The 18,709-nt window shown below is 39.8% G+C and overlaps 3 long non-coding RNA genes across 4 annotated transcripts; 1 reads left to right on the top strand and 2 right to left on the bottom strand.

Moving 5' to 3' along the window:
• Positions 1-228: 228 nt before the first annotated feature.
• Positions 229-1,699, bottom strand: LOC121994529. Its single transcript, XR_006115761.1, has 3 exons — positions 1,666-1,699; positions 1,389-1,449; positions 229-256 (listed from the first exon to the last, which is right to left on the bottom strand). It is a non-coding gene; the product is annotated as an uncharacterized LOC121994529 (long non-coding RNA).
• Positions 1,700-7,972: 6,273 nt separating this feature from the next.
• On the bottom strand, positions 7,973-9,465 carry LOC121994530. Its single transcript, XR_006115763.1, has 3 exons — positions 9,401-9,465; positions 9,124-9,184; positions 7,973-7,990 (listed from the first exon to the last, which is right to left on the bottom strand). It is a non-coding gene; the product is annotated as an uncharacterized LOC121994530 (long non-coding RNA).
• A 656-nt stretch (positions 9,466-10,121) lies between these two features.
• Positions 10,122-12,703, top strand: LOC121994531. Of its 2 annotated transcripts, none has more exons than XR_006115765.1 (4): positions 10,122-10,263; positions 10,343-10,732; positions 10,805-10,911; positions 12,536-12,703. It is a non-coding gene; the product is annotated as an uncharacterized LOC121994531 (long non-coding RNA). The 2 variants fall into 2 exon arrangements; XR_006115764.1 differs by lacking the exon at positions 12,536-12,703 and adding an exon at positions 11,348-11,407.
• Positions 12,704-18,709: the final 6,006 nt, after the last annotated feature.

Here is an 18,709-nt window from a genome sequence, read left to right on the forward strand (position 1 = left end):
TCAGCCCACACGGCTGGAACATAAATACAATAGAAACAACATAACCACGAAATGTATCAACTATATGTATATGTCATAGTTTTCATAAACTACACTTACTATACAGATAAATGACATCTGTAACAAAATTTCAAAATGTAAATACAGCGAAACAAAAGTAAAACAAACCAGAAAATCAGCACGTCGAGATCTCTGAGCAACTCTATGAAAGTCCAAAATCAACTATAATATCAAAAGGATCCCTGTGTCTGCAAAACTGGAGACCAAGGAATGTAGCAAATTAGCCAAATGGCTAAGTGGATACTCAAGAAAGATGTGCATGAATTTAATCTTATTGAAGAAGTTAAGGAAGTAGAATAAATCATCATCTTTTGTTACAACTTTAGGATTATTCTTAAAGTTCTACATTTATACATATATAGGTATAATCATCTTCTCATTATCTATAATCAGGTAAAAATTTTTAGATAGAGTTTGGGATCTTCACCTTATCATCACTTGTCATCATTAATAAAATCAATTCTTTAATCTTATTATTTAATCACTCAATTATAAGTTATCATGGTAAGATCAACATGTATATTAATAGTCTGAATCTGATAAATCAACTAAAAAGTGAATCACTGGAGCCAATATCATCAAAGTGAAATATCATATGGATAGGCTAAAAGCCTCCTAAGAGTATAAAACTGTCGCATACGTCATCTGACGTACGGGCTATCAGCCCTCACCGGTGGAAGACATAATAAACACTGACCGAGGGCTACATCACGCCAACACGCCTCGGGTGTACGGTCAGATACTCTGGACCGCGGCCGCCGCGCTACCACAATAACATGTGGGCGGTCCAGTACTCTAATATATAGAGCTCTGGTATAAAGCTAGGCTCATAGTCTTCACTTTTTAATTCTTCATTTACTATCTTTATTAATTCACCGTTATGATTATATTCATCCATTTATCATGATTATTCTCTTTTCATATTGAATGGTCAATCAAGGTAATATTTTCGTATCAAATCTATTAATTTATCATTATAGGGTCCACAGATAAAAAGCTACAAGTATCAACAGATAGAGTATCAAAAGCATGAAGTATGAAGGTCAAGCAAGTCAAAAGAGACAAGGTATCAACAGAAGAATAATTCAGAATATTTCTTTAATTTAAAAAAAAAAACACCCTTCCCATATCAATCCCAATATGAACCCACATGTGAACAAGAAATAATATTAATTGTTTACCCTCCAATAATTTTAATATTTTAACCCATTTCGCTATTTATAATATCAGTTTAATCCCCATTTTGAAAACAATAATACAACATATACATATTCCAATTTATATATTTATTCATGCACAAGGAAATAGACAAGAGTAGATGTATCCACCTTATATACAGCAAAAATCTCCGAGTATCGGCAGGTCACCGTGCTCCACTCGAGCTCGGATCTACAAACACAATATCAAACATAACTTAAATAATCAAAATACTATCTAATAATAATAATGACCTAAAATCTACACATTATCTCTGATTCAAAATCAGTGAATTATTTTGATCTCGATACCTCGTACCACTTCGCATTCCTAAATACAACATCTGTTCTAATCTAGATAACCCTTCTAACTACACATCAATTTAACCAAAAGCAACCTAAAATATACCTTCTAAGGGTTTTGTGTGGCTGCTGGAAATGAGAGCAGCAACTAGGGTTGCTTTCCCTTCGTCGTTGGCCGCCTTAGCTAGCTCCGGCGAACTTCGACAGTGCTGCCAAGAAAAGGACAGCAGCTAGGGCTGCTGTTGGGGAAACAAAAGGTAGCTATGGCAGTTAGGGAAGGTTGAAAACAAAGGATGATGGAAATGGTGGGTCTTCCTCTCTTTACCGGCAGCCTCGGCGAGCTCTGGCGAAGGCCACAGCTAGCTCCGGTGGCTGCTGTGCTTGGCTGGAAAAGAAGACAGCAACTAGGGCTTTTCTTTCCCCCTCTTTTCTGGTGGTCCGACGGGCTCCGGCACACTTCGAGGAGCTCTGACGATGCTGCCAAGAAGCAGGACAGCAAGGAAGGGGGAGCTTGTTGCCATCGGAGAAGAGAAAAAGAGAGAAGGGGGTTGCAAATCTGGAGAAGAAGAAAGGGAAGGGATCTACCCTTCGTCACCACCGGAGAAGAGAAAGAAGGAGCTGCTGCGATTTCTCCTTTTCTGCTGTTGACGAGAAGCAAGGAAAAGAGAAGAAGGAGGGGTTGCAAGGTTCGGTGGGGGAAGGGAAGAAAAGAGGAAAAGAAGGGGGAAGGGGGCACGTGGACAGGTATGGCTTGTTGAATTGTTTTTTTTTAATACTTAACATTCTCCCCCACTAAAAGAAATTTGGTCTCCAAATTTAAGTAATTGAGGAGAATTGATACCTGAGGTAAATAAATGAGGATATCTGATACGCATATCCTCCTCACGCTCCCAAGTTGCTTCTTGATCAGAGTGGTGTTTCCACCCAATCTTTACGAGACGGAGGCATTTGTTCCGCAATCGATGTTCCTTGCGATCTAGTATACGAACAGGGAATTCTTCGTATGTCGCATCAGACTGTAGGAGAACTATAAGATCCTTCAAGACATGTGTCGGATCCGGAACATACTTCCGCAGCATAGAAACATGAAAGACATTATGTACTCCTGCTAAAGCTGGGGGTAACGCAAGTCAATATGCAACAACACCAATCCGCTCAAGAATCTGGAAAGGTCCGATAAATCTGGGTGCTAACTTCCCTTTTAACCCAAATCTCTTAACTCCTTTTATGGGTGAAACACGAAGAAATACGTGATCACCTAATGTGAATTCTAACATTCTTCGTCTTTTATCTGCGTAACTCTTTTGACGACTCTGAGCAGTCAACAGTCTTTGTCTAATAGTTCGTACTAGTTCAGCATCTTGCTGAACACTCTGAGGGCCCAAGAGTTGACGTTCACCGACCTCATCCCATAAGATAGGAGATCTACATGCTCTGCCATAAAGTGCCTCAAACGGTGCCATTTGAATAGCAGAGTGGTAACTGTTATTATAAGCAAACTCTACCAAATGTAGGTGGTCCTCCCAACTACCCCCAAAATCTAGCACACAAGCACGCAACAGATCCTCTAGAGTCTGGATAGTGCGCTCTGACTGTCCATTAGTCTGAGGATGAAAAGCGGTGCTAAAGCGCAGCTCGGTTCCCAACGCCTTTTGGAAACTTTGCCAGAATCTCGAACTAAAACGTGGATCTCTATCAGAAATAATACTGAGGGGAATACCATGGAGTTTAGTAATTTCTTTGCAATATAACTCTGCTAGACGATCTAGAGATTCTGTCTTACGAATCGGTAAGAAATGTGCGGATTTAGTTAACCGATCGACAATCACCCAGATTGAATCATGTCTCCTCTGGGTCCTTGGTAACCCCGTGACAAAATCCATAGTGACATGCTCCCACTTCCATTCCGGCACTGCAATCTTCTGAAGTAACCCGGCCGGTCTCTGGTGTTCTGCCTTAACTTGCTGGCAAACTAGACACCGAGCTACAAAGTCTGCAATATCTCTTTTCATACCTTTCCACCAATATGATCGCTTTAAGTCTTGATACATCCGTGTACCACCAGGATGAACTGCAAATCTCGATCGGTGGGCTTCTCGAAGGAGATCCTCCTTAACAGGATGTACCTCTGGGACACATAATCTGCTTCGGAACCGAAGAGATCCATCCATATCACGTGTGAATTCTGGCTTGGGGCCTAACTCCAACTCACTAGCTATAGATCTGAGATACTGGTCTTCCATTTGACTTTCCTTAATCCGCTCCACCAATGGGGACTGTGCGATCAAGGAGACCAGTATACCACGCTGTGTTTGCCCTACTTCAGTTAAATCTAACTCTGAAAACTGTCTGACTAGATCTGTAACTGCCACCCTGTGAGTTGCCAATACTCCTCTAGACTTCCTGCTCAATGCATCTGCGACTACATTAGCTTTTCCAGGATGGTAGTTGATAGTGCAGTCATAGTCTTTCAGAAACTCCATCCACCTTCTCTGTCGAAGGTTTAACTCTTTCTGAGTGAAAAGATATTTCAGACTCTTGTGATCGGTGAATATCTCAAAGGTAATACCGTAAAGATAATGTCTCCAAATTTTAAGGGCAAAAATGATGGCTGCTAATTCTAAATCATGTATGGGATAATTCTTCTCATGATCTTTTAGCTGACGAGAAGCATAAGCTACTACTCTATCATACTGCATCAAAACTCCCCCTAATCCTTGAATAGATGCATCCGTGTAAAGAATGAATCCATCATCTCCAGAGGGAATAGCTAATACTGGAGCACTCACCAATCTCTGCTTGAGCTCTTGGAAGCTTGCTTCACAAGCCTCAGACCAAGTAAACTTGACTCCTTTTCTAGTTAATCGAGTCAAAGGTGCAGCAATACCAGAAAATCCTTCCACAAATCTCCGATAGTACCCAGCTAATCCGAGAAAGCTACGGATTTCCTGCACTGACTTTGGTTGTTCCCATCGGTCAACTCCTTCAATCTTCTGGGGATCTACTGAAATCCCTTTGCTAGAGATTACATGCCCTAGAAATCCCACAGAACTCAGCCAAAAAGCACATTTACTGAACTTAGCATATAAGCGTTCCTTCCGTAGAGTTTCTAGAACTATTCTGAGATGTTGTTCGTGCTCCTCTTCTGATCGCGAATATACCAGAATGTCATCAATAAAGACAATAACAAATCGGTCTAAATATTCTAAGAATACCCGGTTCATCAGATCCATAAAAGCTGCAGGAGCATTGGTAAGCCCAAACGACATTACCAAAAACTCATAATGTCCATACCGAGTATGGAAGACAGTCTTCTGAATATCTGTATCTCTAACCCGTAACTGGTGATAGCCTGATCTTAAATCAATCCTTGAGTACACACAGGTACCTTTAAGCTGATCAAATAAATCATCTATTCTAGGTAGAGGATACTTGTTCTTGATAGTTACTGAGTTTAACTGCCTATAATCAATGCAGAGCCTTAAGGATCCATCCTTTTTCTTAACAAAGAGCACCGGAGCACCCCAAGGAGAAACACTAGGACGGATAAAACCCTTGTCTAGCAACTCCTGAAGCTGGATCTTTAGTTCCTCCAGTTCTCTTGGCGTCATCCGATATGGAGCTTTCGATATTGAAGTTGTGCCAGGAAGCAACTCAATGGCAAACTCTACCTGTCGCTGAGGTGGCAAGCCAGGAAGTTCTTCAGGAAATACGTCGGAATATTCACATATTATGTGGACATCAGAAAGCTGGATAGAACTATCCACATTGGAACTCACTAAAGACAAGAGATACCCCTTGCATCCCCGAGCCAACAACTGTTGAGCCTGGAGAGCTGAGATAATAGATACCCCTCGATCATTGATCCCAATAAATTCCCATGATGATTGATCTAAGGGTTGAAAAGTCACCACTTTGGCTCGACAATCGACAGTGGCATGATGCTCTGACAATCAATCCATACCCAAAATAATATCGAATTCAGTCATCTCTAGCACCTGGAGATCCACTGTAAGGATATGGCTATCGAAATTTAAAGGACAACTCTTGATCTCCTGATCTGACATCAATACTCCACCTGATGGTGTCAATATTGCTAATCCAGAAGGTCGAAGAGTTGGGATCCTCCCAATTTTGCATATAAATTCAGGAGAAATAAAGGAATGCGAGCTACCCGTATCTATCAATATATCCGCAGGAATACTATAAACGGAAATAATACCTCGGATAACAGATCCTCTAGCTCGCTGTGCCTCCTCACGGGTCAAAGCATAAACATGTCCCGGCTCAAGACCTGATGGCTGACCCCTCTGGATAGAAGAAGAGGGCTGACTCTGATCCTGCAAAGGCTGGTATGACTGGGTCGAAGGCTGATAAGATAATGGTGGCTGATACTGCTGGGGTGGAGGTAGCAAGTACTGCTGGGGTGGAGGTAGCAAGTACTGCTGAGGTGGAGCTACCAAATACTGCTGAGATGGGGCTGGCAAGTACTATTGAGATGGAGCTGGCAAATACTGTTGAGATGGAGCTGGCAGATACTGCTGAAGTGGAGGTACTAAGTGATACTCACTCTCCACCTGAGACTGCAAATGATAGAGTTGTGGCTGGTGAGCAGACTGTGTAGGTGGGGGATTTCGTTGCTGAGACTGCTGAGATCTCTATGGGCCTTTCTGCTGCCGAGATTGTGGAGGTCGTGAGGTAGGTCGAGCCTGTTGAGACTGTGATCCTCCTGCTTGATGTTGTGCCTTCAAGGTGCAATCTTTCTGCATATGTCCTGGCAGTTTACAGTAGAAGCATATACTCTTATCCAGTGGACATTCTGATGCCAGGTGATTTGGTGCACCACATTGAAAACACTTCACTGATATCTGGCCCCGCTGTGATGGAATTGGGCGACTAGATCCCTGTGATACTTTGGCCACCTTTCGTGACCGTGAAGACTCTCTAGTTGTATCCTGACCACGAGATCGACGACCTCGACTCTGCTGTCTAGAGTGTGAGCTCTGCGAGGTCTGTCGGCTGACTTCTCTTTCTTGAGAGACTTGCTGCTGAGTCATCTCAATAAATATGGCTCGATCAAGTGCCTCTCGATAAGTAGTAACAGGAAATCCAGACATCCTGATCCGAATATATGCTGCCAGTCCCTGTGTAAAGTGAAACATACGGTCTGAGTCCTGAGCAACCATATGTGGGCAAAACTCAGCAAGTCTGCTAAATTCTGCACTATAGTCTAGCACGCTTCGGTCACCCTGCTTGAGACTCATGAATTCCTGGCGTCGAGCAACACAAAATGCTGCAGGAAAATACTGTCTCTCGAACGTCTCTCGAAAAGACTGCCAAGAGATAATCTGATCCCCAAAGACTGTCTTTTGCATCTTCCACCATGTGGATGCTTGTCCTCGAAAATGATAAGCGGCTAGCTCTACCTTCTCTGTGTCTGAATAGGACATATACCCAAAAGTGCCCTCAATATCCTCCAACCATGTACGCGCCACCCAAGGATCGGTGCCTCCATGGAACAGCATAAAACGATCCTTTGCTGAACTAGCAAGCAAAGGAATACGGGCCTTTTCCATAATAAGCGATGCTGTAGGAATGACTGGTACGGTTACCTGAGCTGCAACAAGATGAGGTTGTCCCTCACCACCAACTCCAATACTGGGACCAACCTGAGCTCCTGGTATCAACTCAGATGGGGAGATAGGAGCCTCATCCAAACCATGATCAGTAGTAGTGGCACGCTAACATGCACGACCACGACCGCGACCACTACCACTGTCGCAACCACGACTGCAACTACGAGCACGGCTACTGCCCCAACCGCGACCATGGGCTCGTGGCATTGCCTATAAAATCAGATGAAAATTTTCAATAATCATTTATAATCAAGATAATTAAAACAAAGAATGACCCGTAAATCCTATAGCTCAAAGATACAACTCGACTTGTATAAAAATTTCTTTGATCGAGAACTACATAAACCGAAAAAATCTTGAAATAAAACCAAAACCCACAAACAAAAAAAATGAAAAACTGAGCTCTGATACCAATAAAATTGTCACTCCCCCAGAGAAGTCCCTGCCAGACAAAAATCCGACAGCATCTCCCCTGTATCGGTGACAATATGAAGCATACATACATACATCACAATATATAAACATAAACAACAGATTCATCAGCCCACACGACTGGAACATAAATACAATAGAAACAACATAACCACGAAATGTATCAACTATATGTATATGTCATAGTTTCTATAAACTACACTTACTATACAGATAAATGACATCTGTAACAAAATTTCAAAATGTAAATACAGCGAAACAAAAGTAAAACAAACCAGAAAATCAGCACGTCGAGATCTCTGAGCAACTCTATGAAAGTCCAAAATCAACTATAATATCAAAAGAATCCCTGTGTCTGCAAAACTGGAGACCAAGGAATGTAGCAAATTAGCCAAATGGCTAAGTGGATACTCAAGAAAGATGTGCATGAATTTAATCTTATTGAAGAAGTTAAGGAAGTAGAATAAATCATCATCTTTTGTTACAACTTTAGGATTATTCTTAAAGTTCTACATTTATACATATATAGGTATAATCATCTTTTCATTATCTATAATCAGGTAAAAATTTTTAGATAGAGTTTGGGATCTTCACCTTATCATCACTTGTCATCATTAATAAAATCAATTCTTCAATCTTATTATTTAATCACTCAATTATAAGTTATCATGGTAAGATCAACATGTATATTAATAGTCTGAATCTGATAAATCAACTAAAAAGTGAATCACTGGAGCCAATATCATCAGAGTGAAATATCATATGGATAGGCTAAAAGCCTCCTAAGAGTATAAAACTGTCGCATACGTCATCTGACGTACGGGCTATCAGCCCTCACCGGTGGAAGACATAATAAACACTGACCGAGGGCTACATCACGTCAACACGCCTCGGGTGTACGGTCAGATACATTGGACCGCGGCCGCCGCGCTACCACAATAACATGTGGGCGGTCCAGTACTCTAATATATAGAGCTCTGGTATAAAGCTAGGCTCATAGTCTTCACTTTTTAATTCTTCATTTACTATCTTTATTAATTCACCGTTATGATTATATTCATCCATTTATCATGATTATTCTCTTTTCATATTGAATGTTCAATCAAGGTAATATTTTCATATCAAATCTATTAATTTATCATTATAGGGTCCACAGATAAAAAGCTACAAGTATCAACAGATAGAGCATCAAAAGCATGAAGTATAAAGGTCAAGCAAGTCAAAAGAGACAAGGTATCAACAGAAGAATAATTCAGAATATTTCTTTAATTTAAAAAAAAAAACCACCCTTCCCATATCAATCCCAATATGAACTCACATGTGAACAAGAAATAATATTAATTGTTTACCCTCCAATAATTTTAATATTTTAACCCATTTCGCTATTTATAATATCAGTTTAATTCTCATTTTGAAAACAATAATACAACATATACATATTCCAATTTATATATTTATTCATGCACAAGGAAATAGACAAGAGTAGATGTATCCACCTTATATACAGCAAAAATCTCCGAGTATCGGCAGGTCACCGTGCTCCACTCGAGCTCGGATCTACAAACACAATATCAAACATAACTTAAATAATCAAAATACTATCTAATAATAATAATGACCTAAAATCTACACATTATCTCTGATTCAAAATCAGTGAATTATTTTGATCTCGATACCTCGTACCACTTCGCATTCCTAAATACAAAATCTGTTCTAATCTAGATAACTCTTCTAACTACACATCAATTTAACCAAAAGTAACCTAAAATATACCTTCTAAGGGTTTTGTGTGGCTGCTGGAAATGAGGGCAGCAACTAGGGTTGCTTTCCCTTCGTCGTTGGCCGCCTTAGCTAGCTCCGGCGAACTTCGACAGTGCTGCCAAGAAAAGGACAGCAGCTAGGGCTGCTGTTGGGGAAACAAAAGGTAGCTATGGCAGTTAGGGAAGGTTGAAAACAAAGGAAGATGGAAATGGTGGGTCTTCCTCTCTTTACCGGTAGCCTCGGCGAGCTCTGGCAAAGGCCACAGCTAGCTCCGGTGGCTACTGTGCTTGGCTGGAAAAGAAGACAGCAACTAGGGATTTTCTTTCCCCCTCTTTTCTGGTGGTCCGACAGGCTCTGGCACACTTCGAGGAGCTCCGACGATGCTGCCAAGAAGCAGGACAGCAAGGAAGGGGGAGCTTGTTGCCGTCGGAGAAGAGAAAAAGAGAGAAGGGGGTTGCAAATGTAAAATACGGTACCCAAATAATAATAATTAAATAATAAGGTTATTTGACAAATAATCTTATTGGAATTTTTAGTAATTTTTAGAAATTTTATGGGATTTAAACGGAGTTCGTATGACACGTGTTGAGGGGATGAACCGGTGGGGCTAATTGGAAGCCTGTTTGGAACACCATTTAAGTGAGAGTTGATTGAGGAATTAACTTAGGGTTTAATAAATTAAATCCTAGGTATATAGGTTATAAACCCTGCTCTAACTCTTCCCCTCAGGCCTCAACGCCGCACACATCTCATTCCTTTCTCGATTCCTTGATTTCCTTCTTCCGAAAACCCTTGTTCCTCTCCGGCGATTCCTCCGTCCCAATCGCCGATGCTGTCGGTCGAGCCTCCCTCTCCGTCTCCTTCTCCCTCCTGAGGTGTGGAAGCTTTTCTCCTCTTTTGAGCCTTTGCGCGAGTTTTCAGTTGCTCTGCTCCTAACATCTCCGTTGTGGACAGTTCGATCGCGCCGACGCCGTGTAGCCATCGAGCCTTCCTTCTCCTCCATCGATTGACCGAGTCCGTCCAGCCACATGACCCTCCCTCTCCGGGTCGCGGACGCCGGGGGCTCGCCGGGAATGTGCATCCAAGACCTCTATTTTCCCGTGCCCTAGATCGCTGGATCGGTAATCCATCATCGTCGGCACTTGCACTCCATCCTGGTCGTCACCACCCTTTTTCCTCCTCTCTCGCGGGATGCCTCGACCCTCACCGTCGATTTATGTTGTTGCTCTCTTTGTGGTGTGAATCCAGCAACCATTGTCGATGTCGTTCTGGTGTTGCTGTTGCCTCCAGCTGAGCACTGTCATCCCTAGTGAGTTCCGGCTAGTAATCAGATACTGATTTAGGGTAAGGTTATGAATTGATCTTTTATCTCATTGAAGGTTAATTGATAGATTTTTTTTTTGATGGGGTTGGTAGGTGATGGAGGTGTGGGCAGCAGTAAGCATCATACCCATGATTTCTAGCAGTGGTTGCTTCGGTTTTGGCTCTTTGATGGCTCCTAGTACTGTCGACACCAATCTATGGTAAGTTGTTATTTAAAGATTGTGGATTTAGGATTAAGGTTTTACTTCTAGTGGTAAGTATTGTTTTGGTTAATTAGTTGTTGATAGTGATTGGTTGATATAGATTGTTATGTGATCATTCTTTGGATCATTGGATCGATTGTTGGTTGGGTTATCAGATGTGGTGGTTGGGTTAGTTATTGATGATAATGTTAGGTTGTTGTGGATGTATGGTAGAGATTCGATTTTGTGATAGGTTATTGTGGGTTGATATCATTATGAGATGAATTGATATTAGAGAGATGGATTTGTTATTGGATTAAAGGATGTGTTGATTTGGAAGATTAGTCAGAGATCAGATTTGATTGGAGTGGACCTATTGGGTTAGGGGTTTTATTTAGCTATTTAATTCATATGAATTTAGCTAAATAAAATATAAACATATTGATTGCTGCAGGACTTGGATTCGGGATGAGCATCTCGACGTGGGATTATGTGTCGTGATATACATTTAAGGCGGGTACTTCTTGCTTTATCTCTTTAGCACATTGATCTTAGTGCATGAGCTATATGTTTAGATGGCTACTATGTTTATCTTGACTCCACTCTTATTTTCCTGCGCTTGATACTTCAACTCAATATTTGAGCTACTCGGTTCTGTATCTATACAGTCTCCCGTTGCTATTCATGATATTTAGCAGATACCGGACACTAGATACTATATTACTAGGTATCAGATACCAGATACCAGACATTAGATAGTAGGTATTGGATATATGGACACCTGATACCATGTTTACCTGCTTTGATTTCTGTTTATTTACACACCTTTCTGAGCATGCTGGCTTCATGTAGCATACCTGTTTCTGTTTATATATATATGATGACTGTTGCATTATTCGCATCATGTCATTGCATGCATGCCGTCGACCATGTCTCCCTTGTGGTTGAGAGGGTCGTTGGCTAGAGCCGCACGCTCGGCCGCTCATGGGTAGTGGTAGCTGAAGCATACCGCTTGTCTTGTCATGCTCCCACTCACTTACTCATGGGTAGTGATGGCTGGAGTTGTGAGCAGCAGGGACCCCGTCGCAGACGTAGCTATTTAGCTACATGCACCTGTCCATCAGGTCACCCGAGAGTAGTGGCGGCCTTTGGGTGGTACAATTGTCATCGATCCGGCCTCTCGACCATACAGGGGTCGTGGTGCAGAGAGGTGGGCGGGGTGACCATCCGTACATATGCTGTTGTTATTATACCGACTTATGTTGTTGCTTACTTATATTGCTGTTGCTAGATTATCTATTGTTGTTTATTTATGCTGTTATGCTTACATAGGTTGAGATTTATACCTGTGATATGTGTTTAGACACTGGCCTACTTACTGTTGACATGTATATACCTCACATGATACCATGTAGTTATGAGCAGTACTGTAGCAGGACTTTGCTACACTTTACCTTCTACCACTAGCCTAGGATATGATTTCAGGTATGGACACTTATTATGATATCACTGTAGTATCTGCTATTTCCATACGAGACTGTATACCTTTGCATCTCTAGTTCTTTACCATACTCATGCACTATCTGTCTATTACCCGCTGAGTTTTTATACTCACCACCCCGCACATTGGTAATTTCACCAGGTAACAGGTAAAGGAGTTATGGAATCGCCTGGAGATCCTGTCCGCCAATCCCATGTCACATTCGAGGATGACCTTACGATTTTTGGTATTTCTTACGTTATTTGTAGTTTGGGTTTTGTATTTGTTTATGTATTTGTATTCTCTTGTATTTGGTTTGATATTATTGTGTCAAGCAGTTAGTTACTTTATGTTTTGTGATCGTTGTTTATGTTTTCCGCTGTGTTGATTTAGTACAGCCGTGTGGGCTGATTCATATGTTTATATAACTACGTGGTTGTATTTATTTCTGTTCCAGCCGAGTGGGCTGGTTATATAACTGCGTGGTTGTGTAGATATTTTCTAGCCGTATGTGGCTGATGTATTTTGTATGTATGTATGTCTCAGATTGTCACCGATATAGGGGAGATGTTGCTGAAATTTTTCGGTAAGGACTCCTCTGGGGGCGTGACAGCAAATCTGGAGAAGAAGAAAGGGAAGGGATCTACCCTTCGTCACCACCGGAGAAGAGAAAGAAGGAGCTGCTGTGATTTCTCCTTTTCTACTGTTGACGAGAAGCAAGGAAAAGAGAAGAAGGAGGGGTTGCAAGGTTCAGTGGGGGAAGGGAAGAAAAGAGGAAAAGAAGGGGGAAGGGGGCACGTGGACAGGTATGCTTGTTGATTTTTTTTTTTTAATACTTAATAGTTACTATCTTGCTCATCTGTACGCACTGTTTCTTTCTGTGATTTTCGGAAAGAAGAGTTATAGTGGATTGCCCATTGGTGCGATCAAGAATCGCGGGTCTTGGAGTAGGAGTCGACCTAGACTTCGAACCAAGTAACCGAACGAGTCTCATTTACTTTCTGCTGCACAACTTTGTTTCAAATGATTAAAAGAAAAGTTTTAAAAGTGCAATATTCACCCCCCTCTATCACACTCATCTGATCCAACACTTTGAATCCTTTGCCATTATCAAAACTCAGGTTCGATCGTCAGATGCTTCCCGTACCAACAATCTTCCCTATTTTGATTATGGCAACAAAAATTCAAAGTTAAGTAAAAAGGCATAAAGAATAAATAATAATGCTATAAAGAATTAATTTAAGAATAGCGCAAGCATAAGTGAATTTAAATAACAACGCAAGCATAAATAAATTTAAGTGCAAAACTCCCCCTTAATAAAAGCTTTTCTTTATACTTGACTTTTAGATTTGAATTTTCTTATATTCTCCCCCTTTGCCATATATCAAAAAAAACTTTATGAGGGAAGGAGTAAGAAAATGTTGTTTGACAACACTTTGCTAAAAAATTTTGATTTGTCAACAAATTGATAAAGACTAAGTTTTAAGAGTGATAAAAGTTTAGCTTATAAGAACATAGCTTTTAAAAATATGAAGAAAAAATTTTTAGCTAAAACTAACTTAGCTTAAAAAGAAAAGAGTTTAATAGAAGGTTGAATAAATACTTAAAATATTTTGATAAACACTTAGCTTTTAGAACAAATTTTCTTGTAAGACTTTTTAGCTAAGTGAATGAATAGATTAAAGAAAACCTTTATCAAAAGTTAAGTAAGCAAATCATAAAGTTTAATAGGGAGCATAGATTAGTTTAATAGGGAGCATAGTTTTTAAAAATAATTTGCTTTTTTGAGAAAGTACTTAGCTTTAGATTAAAAAATCTTTTCCTTAAAAAAATGTTTTGCTCAAAAACTAAGTTTGGAAAGTAGTTTAGTTAAGGGAGAGTTTTTTTGACTTTGAAAAGTAATTTAGCTAAATTTGAATTCAAAAAATTTAGTTTAAAAAGTGCAAAAAAAAATTGATAAAACTTTAAGAATATTTTTTAAAAAGGAATTTTTCAAAAAAAAACACATTAGGGTTTCAAAAAGCAATTTTATTTAGTTAAATTTGAAAAGTACTTAGCTTAAATAGTATCAATTTGTATAACTTTAGCTAAGTCCACTTTCACTTAAAACCAAAAAGAGTAAGATAATTTTGTTAAAGAAAAACTTAGTTTTCTTTTCTAAAGTCCTAAAGTCCAAGCATGAGTAATTAAAAATTCAAACTAAATACTTAGTTTCCTTAGCCAAATGTCTAACCATTAGCTACTAGCTGTTTACCTAAAAGACAATAGCTTCCACTTGGTTAGTTAAGTTAAGTCAGTGATCCAGTTAGATTTGACTAAGATAGGATAACTTAATTTGATTAATATAAGATGGTATTTATTGCCCAGACTTATGTCGATGCACAGACACAAGCATTCTTAAGTCCAAGCAGTATACTATTTATCTTACACCATTCTAAGTATTTTCATACACAAGCAAGATAAACTTAGTGTGCTTGTGAGATGCTCTGGTTGAAACTAGGGGTACATGATCTCTAGGGGTTAAGTTCCTATGCTAAATCCAGATTTTGAAAAACTAATAAAATTAAATTTTTTGAAAAATATTTTTCCTAGAATTTAAAAGCAAGTACAACAATATAACAGGAGATATACATGAAAAGAAATCCTAGGCAATCAAGCATAAGTATGAAATATACCAAATACAGACTATCTATAAAATGTTACTCATATACAGCGCATAGTCTAATCAACTCTGATCATCGTCAGGTGGCGGTGGTGATCGTTCAAGGCCACGCGGAGCCTGGAAGAACTGCTCAAGTCTGGTGGTCAAAGCATCCCAGAAAGCAGTCATATCTCCTCGAAAAGCAGTCATCTCTCCTCGGAGTGAGCTAAAGCTGTTCGTGACCGTCCGCTGTAACTGCCCAGAAGACTTCTCAAGATGAGTGAGTTGATCCTCGATGGATCGCGAACTCGAGAGTTGAGCTGACGTTGAGGGCTGGGCTGAAGTCAAGGACTGTGATGGATCTACAGGATCCCCAAACATCTCAATATCTGTGAACTCTAACCACTCCTCTCCCTCGGCTGGCTAGTAGAACTCATCTCCAGCTGGGACAAATCCCTCAGTTGGAGTAGCACCCTCGACTGGAGCAACAAGCTCATCCTCGACTAGATCAGCTGGCAACGGCCCATCTCTCCATGCGTGGGTCCCCTGAGCGGTGATGTCTATATGAGCTAACCTAAGGTGATGCTGGCTGATCTCGTCATAAGGTCTAAGGGAGGTAACCGCCCCTGGGTTGTATCTATCTCTAAAGTCGAGAAGATATATGTCAGGACATTACAGTAAGGCATGTGGACTACAAGGGACGTAACGAGACTGGCCGCATGAATGATATTATGAAACATGTGTAATACTATGTCTATATTTAAATACTAACATAAGGCATACAAAAAGAAGGAATGAGAAGGATGCATCTTCGGGACGTCTCGAGATATGATCGGCAAAATACATGTAGTCAGGACTCGATACATAATGTAGTCTTGGACCCTAAGAGAGAGTGACATGAAGTCAAAAACTACAGGTGGTCTCTCCTCCCCATAAAAATAAATATAGAGTGTATCTAATGTAATGTGGGAGTAGAGCTCGCCAAATGGAAAATCCCTACTAGGGTAGCACAAAAAGGGGTATGTAGAGGGTCTAAGACCTAGACTAGTACATATCAAGGCAGGGGTAACCTGAAGATCCTTTCCACCAACTCTGGTGGAATAGGTCAGGTCATCAACCCTCTCAAGGTTGTTATAGAACTGAGCACATAAGTCCTGATTTACTGCATTACTGCAGTAAACGAGCTTACCAAGCTGAAAGTGCTCAATCATTTGGACCACAGGCTGACAATATTTATAAAAAAATGATCTATTCAAATATCTACATTTAATTGGAGAAAATGTATGCTCAATGTACTCAATCCTATGTCACTCAGTGCGGAACCTAGGATCAATGGATGGGGCACTACCGGAAGTAGACGCAATATTACATCGTTTCCTAGTTTTAAACAAGCACGGATATAACAACAAGAATGCACAACAAAAGCATATAGAAACATTTAAGATGGATTGGGGTATACCTAGGAGGCATTGTGAGGCTTTGATGAAGTTAGAGGGGAGAAACTCGAGTTAAAGGTGCCTCGGTGTGGTTGATTTTGCGAGAAAACAGTGAACAGTGAAGACTCTGTTCACTGGAAATTCATGTGTTGAGGGTGCCTTCACTGCCCTTGAAGGCACCCTGAAGGTTGTATGGGAGGCACCTCATATTCGGTCAGAGGCGCCTAAGACGGGTTGGCGGGAAGTTTCCCGCCACTCTCGAGGGCGCCTCCTTTGTGTTGGAGGCGCCTTCGAGGGCGCCTTGCCGAGGCGTATCTTGTTTCCCCCTTTTTGTTTTTATTTTTGTTAGTGTTAGTTAAGTTTAGGTTAAGGTAAATTTGTTAAATTAATTAAGATTAAAATTAGTTAACTAAAATTTATTAAATTGATTAAATTGAATTAAGGTTGATTAATTAGGTTAATTAAAGTTGATTAAACTAATTAATTAGGTTAAGTTAGTTAATTTGATTAAGTTAAATTAATCAGGTTAAGTTAATTAATTTGATTAAGTTAAATTAGTTAGTTAATTTGATTAAGTTAATTAATTAGTTAATTTGATTAAGTTAATTAATTATTTAATTTGATTAAGTTAATTAATTAGTTAATTTGATTAAGTTAATTAATTTGTTAATTTGATTAACTTAATTAATTTGGTTAAGTTAGTTAATTAATTAGTTAATTTGATTAAGTTAATTAAATTCTCATTTTTTACCTAGGTCCATCTCACCCAGTCTAAGTTATCAAGTAGGGAACCTTATAGATTTTTGTGAGATGATTATCTTTAGATTTAGGTTATGTCTAAGGATTCATTTGCATTTGAGTTAGACTTAGGTTTTTCAATTAGTCAATTAAATATACATTTCAAAGATTGGCTTTCAGGCTGTGGCAAGACACTAGGCCTTCTTGGGTATGAGATCATCCACCACTTCTAGACAAAGCCTTTCAAAGAAATTATATATTTAATTTTCCTTTTGAAACTTCTAGTACTAACCAGTTAAGTGTAAATTACACCTAGGTCCTTAATCTAGCATAATCTAAGCATTTATATAAAAATAGTAAAAGCAATCATCAAACAATTCTAAAAATGGTCTTTCTATTGGCTTCCCTGGATCATAGCCTCGATATGGTCTATCAAGGTAATGAACTTGATCCTTGGGGGCCCAATATCGACCAAGTCCAACTTGATTAATCAAGTTCGACTTGGGGACCCATGCTTGGACTAATTTCTTGTTTGTTCTATTAACAAAAGATAAGTAGGATTTATATTTACGTTTAGCCTTAAATCCAAGTCCGGATCGGTTGTATAAGACTTGTTGTTTTCCAAGAATCAGATCAAGATTCTTGGAACTCAGAGCAAATCGTTCCAACGTGTTCTTTAGCTCCTTGACTTGATTTGTCAAGCTAGAATTCTCTTCCTCAAGTTTTTGGACTTGAGTTAAGGTTCCAAATTGAAAGGTATCAGTCAAAGAGCTAGGATTAGTCACTTCTTTAAGGGTTGTTACCTCCTTTTGAAGTGATTTGACCCGGATATTCGATTTAGCTAATTTACACATTAAATAATTGACTAAGCAGTAAAGTTTATCTATTTGAGAAGAACTTATAGTGGGTTTAGGTCCTTCGGAGACGGATATGGATCTGTTGCTTCGCTCGGACTCGGCTTCTGACTCGCTTTCGATCTCTGATTCGTTGATTTGTTCCCGGACCGTCAGTGCAAGGAAGCTCGTCTACTTGAGCTCTTCGTCGGAATCTTCTGAAGAAGACTCATCCCATGTTGCTTGGAGTGCCTTCTTCTTCTTTTGTTTCTTTGCTTCCTTTTAGTTTGGAAAGTTGGCTTTGATATGCCCCTTTTGGTTGCAGCCGTAGCAGATTAGGTCGATTTTGACTTTTGGACTGGCTTGCATCGTTTTGGACTGAATCGCCTTCTTGATGTCCTTCTTTGTGAATCCCTTCTTTTTCCTGTAGAGCTTGGGTACTAGGTTAATGAGTTTGTTGGTTGCTACTCGGAAAACCTAGAGGTTCCACTGTACAAAATTTTGTACAAAGGTCTGAACCTTTTCCTAGCTACCATGTGTTCTTTTAAATTAAATTTTGGATCGCCTGCGGAACTTAACACGTTTGATCCAAAACTTAATCTATTCGTTCTTTTAGGTTTTGACTTGGGTCTCCTGCGGAACTTAACACGTTCGACCCAAATCACCTTAAGTTATTAATTCCATTAAA

Source organism: Zingiber officinale, chromosome 6A (assembly GCF_018446385.1).
Source record: "Zingiber officinale cultivar Zhangliang chromosome 6A, Zo_v1.1, whole genome shotgun sequence".
Lineage (NCBI taxonomy): Eukaryota > Viridiplantae > Streptophyta > Magnoliopsida > Zingiberales > Zingiberaceae > Zingiber > Zingiber officinale.